The following is a 6861-nucleotide window of genomic DNA, read 5'->3' on the forward strand; positions in this document are numbered from 1 at the left end:
TTAAATGTTAAGTTCCCTGAGGACATAAAATGTGACTTTTTCCTCTTTGTAGCTTCACCCCCACCCCCACCAGTGAGGGCTCGGGAAAATATTTGTGGAACTGCACTGATGGGCATCCCTGATCACTTTCACCCCAAGCTTCCCTGGCTCCTTCACTAGATGTAAGCTCCGAGGTCTGAGCACCTGAGCTTTGGTCTGATTCCTAAGGAACACGAGGCTCTGAGTAATTAAAGTGGTTTCCTGCAGTTTCTTCAGGCTGCGAGGACTAGAGGGTTGGGCCATGGACAAGACAGTATGTCAACGCAATAGTTTAAGAGCATGGGTTTTCAAATCAAACTTATCTGGGACCATATCTCTTCCCACATCTTACAAACTGTGTGCCCTTGAGCAGGTTACCGCCTCAGCTTCCGTCTTCCTTATTTGTTTGTTTGTTTATTTATTTAATTTATTATTATTTATTTACTTATAAAATTGGTTTATAACATTGCATAAATTTCAAGTGTACATCATCATACTTCCATTTCTGCTTCTCTTATTTATTTATTTATAACATTGGTTTATAATGTTGTATAAATTTCAGGTGTACATCATTATACTTCCATTTCTGCATAGATTACATCATGTTAACCACCCAAAGACTAATGCATCACCACACACACGTGCCTAATCATCCCTTTCACACTCCTCCCTCCCCACTTCCCCTCTGGTAACCACCAATCCAATCTCTGTCTCTATGTGTTTGTTGTTGTTTTCATCTTCCACTTATGAGTGAGGTCATATGGTATTTGACCTTCTCCCTCGGACTTATTTTTCTTCTCATCTTTAAAAGGGAGTTTTACTATCAATGTCTCCAGGACCACAAGCAAAGATAAAATGTGACCATGTATATATATAGCACTTAGTTCACAGTAAACACTCAAGAAATGGTAACTATTTCCATTGTTGAAAACAATGGTAACCATAATACTAACAATGATGATGTTAAAGGCCCCTTCCAGTCCCCGTGGAAAATCTGTCTGCTAAGCTCTTTGTCTATATTCGCCCCCTCACTGATGACGGGGGGTGGACACAGGGCGAGGACAGGACATACTGTTCCACTCTTCCTTCTGCCACATCCTCAGAGGCATTAACACACCAGGCTGGGCTCAGCTCCCAGAAACCTTCTGCAGCTGGGGAACAGCAGAACACAGAGGCAGCCAGGCTGAGCTATCTGGAACACTCTGTGAGGAGCAGAGCCCAGGCTCTTCCCTCTCAAGACAGCTCCGAGTCGCAAGCTTCCTTCCTCCCCTGCTTTCAGTCTGGACTGAAATTCCTGGAGGAAGACAGAGCAGTTGAGGCTCCAAGATCCCAGGCCCATTCAGGTTGTCAGAAGGAGCCTGGTGGGCCCTGGAGACGTGAAAAGCACAGGCCGGGGGTGGAGGTACCGGGACCTGGTTCATGGCGCTTACTGACTGTGGAGCAGTTTGCAAGGACGGCCAACAGGCCTCCCCAGGCAGCGTCTCCCTGCCCTCTTGCACGTGCCCTCTCCCAAGCCGTGCATCTGTGAGTTCTTCCCAAGCATCTCCTATTCGCCGCCCCCCTGGGCAGCTTTTGCCATATTCTGCCAACCCCTGATATTAGTATTGTTTTCTTACCCCTCTTTATTCTAAGATTCTTTCCACACTTAACGTGTGAAGTCAGGATGCGTTTTGCAGACAATGTCATCCTGTAATTACTGCAGACCAGGCGGCAGTTGTGACAAAGATGTCATTGCCTACACACGTGCAAACTGGGTGGCTATTCTTGAAGGAATGACTCCAACAGCAACGCCCCAACATTCGCCCAGCATGGAAGAAGACGCCTCCCCAGGCACCCCTCGTACCACCTGTGGGAGCACCCACACTTTGGGAACTTTGCTCTAAGTCACCCCCGTGGTCTCTCCTGCCCCACCCCCTTGCAGAAGGCTGTGTTCTCTGCCTGGAACACCCCCCTCTCACGGCAAGGTGTCCGAGTTACTCTTCTTCTGGTTATTGGACGCTGAGCTACCATAAAGCTTAGTAGCATACGATAATTCATGATATCATGCTTGCAGATTCTGTGGGGTGGGAAATGGCGTGGTGGAGACAGCTCGTCTGCGTCATGATGTCCACAGGGTTCAGATGGGAAGACTCATTTGGCCGGGGCTGGAATCTTCTGAAGGCTCATTCACTCAAGTGCCCCGTGCCTGGGCTGGGGCGACTTGAGGACCAGGCTTTGGGGTGGTCAGACATCTTACGTGGCAGCTCCAGGCTCCTGAGAGCTCCAGTGAACAAAGCAGAAGCTGCACGACTTTCTAAGGCCCAGCCCCAGGAGTCCCAAAGTGTCACTCCTGCCACATTCTATCGGTCACAGCGGTCAGAGCCTGCCAGAAACAAGAGCTGGGGCACACACTGCACCTCTCCATGGCAGGAGTGTCAAGGTCTGTGGCCATTTTTAAAAACTGGCAGGGCTGGCCCGGTGCCCTAGTGGTTAAGTTGGGCGTGCTCCACTTTGGCAGCCTGGGTTCAGTTCCTGGGTATGGACCAACACCACTCCTCAACAGCCATGCTGTGGTGGTGACCCATATACAAATTAGAGGAAGATTGGCATGGATGTTAGCTCAGGGCAAATCTCCAAGCAAAAAGAGGAAGATTGGCAACAGATGTTAGCTCAGGGCCAATCTTCCTCAGCAAAAAAAAAAAAAGCCTGGCACACTCCTCATGTTTGACTTGAATCCGTGCCATGTGCTCATGACTCGCTGTGCTTCCCCTACCGTGACTCTCCTCACAGTTATTGCTGTTTATCACTCCTTTAATTGTCTGGCTTCTCCTCCAGGCTGTGAGCAACTAAAACCTCACCCAGATCATATCACTTGGATCATGTCACTCCTCTGCCAAAAACCCTCCAAAGGCTCCTATTTCACTCCCAGTAAAAGCCTAAATCCTCATGACAGCCAGCACTCCGGCCCCCACTTCTCTCTCTGACCTTGGCTATTCCCACTCCCCCACTTCACTCCCTGACTCCAGCCACACCGGCCTCTGTGCTGTTCCTTCTGCCTTGGAACTCTCTTCCTGCAGATGACCACAGGGATTAATCTCTCACTTCTTCCAGGTCTCTGCTCAGATGTCACCTTATCAAAGAAGTCTCCACTGTGTAAAACACCCCACACACATCTGGCACCATAGTTTTTGGGCCAATAGAATGTGACTTGACTTAGCCAATAGAAGTGATCTGTGCCACTTAAGAGCCTAGGCCTCCAGAGCCTGGCAGCTCCTGTACCCTCTCTTGGAATCCTGCCACAGTCCTGTGAACAAGCCTAGGCTAGCCCCTGGGTGATGACTGTCTACTAGTCCAATGGTCTCCACTGCCCTGGCCAACAACTAGCTAACCACCAGACACGTGAGCCAGGCCATCTTCACATGAGCGAGCCCCACCAAGATCAACCGAGTCTGACCCAGATAAGCAAATCACCCAGCTGATCTGTAGTCCTATTGTTTTAAGCTATCGAGTTTAGGGCTGGTTTGTGACACAGCATTATTTGCGGTAATAGATAACTGATACAAGCATTGAGCCTAATGCCTGCATGGAATATGTGCTCCTTAAACATTTGCAGTACAAATGAATCAATGAATGAAAAAAAGAAAACAGTTGTCTTGTGGGCCGTTAGTACTCCAATACTGAGCACAGTGCTTGACATATATTGTTGAAGGAATGAGTGGAAGGTGACAGGTCCTCTTATCAGGACAAAGCAACCAGACAAGACCCTTTGTCTTCCAACAACTTAAAAGAAAAATCTATTGGAGCACACTGAGGGAGGGAGGGTAGTAGTGTTTAGTCTATGAGGGAGTGATGGGGTTCAGGGCAGGCCACCCCAAGATGTGCCATTCTGGTATGTGGATTATTTCAAGCCAAAGACAATAAAGGCTCAGAAGACTCTGAAAGAAACTTTGACACCCGCCCCCCAACTGCCTAAAAGGATTTAAGACAGACAGCCTGTGGGGACAGGCCATCACCATAGATATCTCTGGGTATCAACAGACTGGGAGGGTCCTTGCTAAACCCATTCTTATCAAAGTTCTGTTTACCAAACATTTACATTTATAAGGGAAATCTCCATTTGTAAAGGTATCTCCCTCTCTGTACTGGGAAGAGGGGGGGATGACTTCATCTCTCAAAACTTGTCAATGCGGAAGGTGAGGTCTTAAATCTGCATAATAACCCTACTCTTGTTTACTGTGCTTTTCTGGTAATCTCCCATAACTGACTCCCCCCAACTCCAACACCCTCCTTTGTCTTTAGCTGAAGATAGTATTTAAGAGGAGAAGCTCTGCCATTTTGTCAAGTTACCCAGTTTTTCCAGGTCTCTCCCACGTATACGTGTAATAAAGCTTTGATTTTCTCCTGTTATTCTGTCTCATGTCAATTTAACTCATATCCCAGCCAGAAAGGACCCAAAGTGGGTCGAGGATAGTCTTCCTCCCCCACAGGATGTAGGTTCTCATACCCATTTCACAGAGGAGAACACTAAGGTAAGGGAGGCAGTAAGTGTCCCAGGCTGCCTGACTTCACACTGGAGACTTTTTGATTCCACTCAAATGGCATCTACTCAACAAAATACTTTGTTTTTTTATTCCCAGTCTTTTAAGGTCATTTTAGGCACACTAGCTCCTTGCTGAGGTGGTGAAAGTCAGACACTGAAGTAGAATGAAGGCACAGAACAGGTAAGTGACCAGCTCTAGGTCACCCAGTGAATCGGTGGAAGACCCAGTATGTGGCAGGTTTTCACACCACCTTTAGGCAATTGGAGTCAATTAAACATCTCTTCTGTGGCCTAGCTAATGTTGTTTTCCAGCTTGCAGTTTTGTTTGTACGTGCATATTTTAAATAAATGTGATAATTAAGTCACAAATGTTCCCAGCACACTTGGATATATTTAAATTATAGGCTGCTGATCAAATGGAGAAAAATCATAAACACGGACATAAACAATGCCTTTTGTTTGTTTGTTCAGCACCTTTTGCAGCACTCAAATGGGTCTGTCAGCTTAACAGCCCATTCCAAGGCTGCTGGGAACGCAGGGAGGTGGGGAGACTGGCAGTGAGACCACAGGAAGAGAAACCCCATGGCGAAAGACTGTGGTTCTTTTCTTTTATGAAAACATTTCATCTGCGTCTGTAATTCATCTCAACGAGCCAGTTCTGAAAACACAAATGAGCTGGCAAAGGGGGTGTTTGTCTCCGCCTGGCTGGTGGCACTCCCTACTCACTGCAAACGGCCAGAACCCTAGTCCTGATCATTGTGGAAGAGAATCAGGGGCTCCTTCTGGAATTAGAGGGTCCTGGGTTCAAATATCCTTTGGCCCCTGCTATGGGGCCTGTCTGGGCTCCTAGAGGCCAACTGCCCACCCTACTGTGGTCTCTGCCCATCCACTGTTAACTGAAAAACAAAACCGGACTTCAGGTTTTGTAAGGGGAGACTTTTACTTGAAAGGATGATTGCAAACGGGGAACGGGACTATTGCAACAGAGAGAACGCTGTGACCATAAGGTCTGCAAGTGTCTTAAGGGCTAGGCAAAAAGAATTTTTCTTTTATAGGGAGAAGAAAACAAGGCTAGAAAGACGAGCGTCCCCATGGCTTAGCGGTTAAGTGCACACGCTCCGCTACCAGCAGCCTGGGTTCGGATCCCTGGCGCACACCGATGCACCGCTTCTCTGGCCATGCTGAGGCCGCATCCCACATACAGCAACTAGAAGGATGTGCAACTATGACATACAACTATCTACTGGGGCTTTGAGGAGAAAAAGGGAAAAAAAGGAGGAGGATTGGCAATAGACGTTAGCCCAGGGCCAGTCTTCCTCAGCAAAAAGAGGAGGATTGGCATGAATGTTAGCTCAGGGCTGATCTTCCTCACAAAAAAAAAAAGGCTAGAAATAACTGGAAAGTGGGATGAAAGGGTGGTATCATGGGACAGTAGGTCAGAGAATGTCTTACCCCGAGGCCAGCCTATGCTCAGGAGGGGTTGTCAGCTGGCTCAGGCTGAGGGTGGGCCAAAGTTTAGAGGCCTGGAGGAAGGAGAGAATTTAACCAAAGTTTGGTTAATTTTGCTACAAGTGATCAGCGGGGACAAGCAGTTCAGCTAATTACTTATGAGGCAAACAATGGGAATTTAGGGTCTGTGGCTGGCCTTGTCATAGGTAACAAGGGGGACACACGTGAATCTTATCTAAGTCACATGGGAAAGGGTGTCTCTTTGCAGGAAGCTGATTTCTACAACACAAAAGGGTGAGGGGAGTTCCATTAACCTTCACTGGTAAAACTCAACATTGTCACCACTCAACTGAGGATGATAATCACAATAGATATCTATGATTATCTATGATAATATTTTTCAAGTGCTCTGAAAGTGCCAGGTGTGTAGTAAATGCTCAAAAAATATTTGCTAATCTCATTTACCTGCGAGATCCTTGAGGGCAGGGGTTGAGTTTATCTAGCATGTTTTCTCTGGTACTAGCCTAGCACCTTGATGTGCTAGGCAGACAGTCTCCTTGTCTGTAAATAAGACATAATCATCTCCACCTCACCCGGTTGTTGAGAGAATTAAATAAGACTGAGGAGTCTAAGGAGCCCAGACCATGGCTGACACATCCCTGGTGACCAGGGATCTAGACCCTCTTCTCGACCTACTCTAGTCAGGCTATTCTGAGTCCTCTTTCTGACTAGGCCTTGCCCTTGGGCTCTGTCCTTGGCCTGTTTAGACTAGTTTTAGCAAGAATCCCGCTGGGTCAGTTTAGCAAAAATCCCCCACCCTTGATATCTGATCAAATTCCCTATCCTTCCCCTTTGATATATTATCCCCCTGGCCT

This window comes from Ceratotherium simum, chromosome 26 (genome assembly GCF_057802395.1).
Source record: "Ceratotherium simum simum isolate JZ-2026a chromosome 26, ASM5780239v1, whole genome shotgun sequence".
Classification (NCBI taxonomy): domain Eukaryota; kingdom Metazoa; phylum Chordata; class Mammalia; order Perissodactyla; family Rhinocerotidae; genus Ceratotherium; species Ceratotherium simum.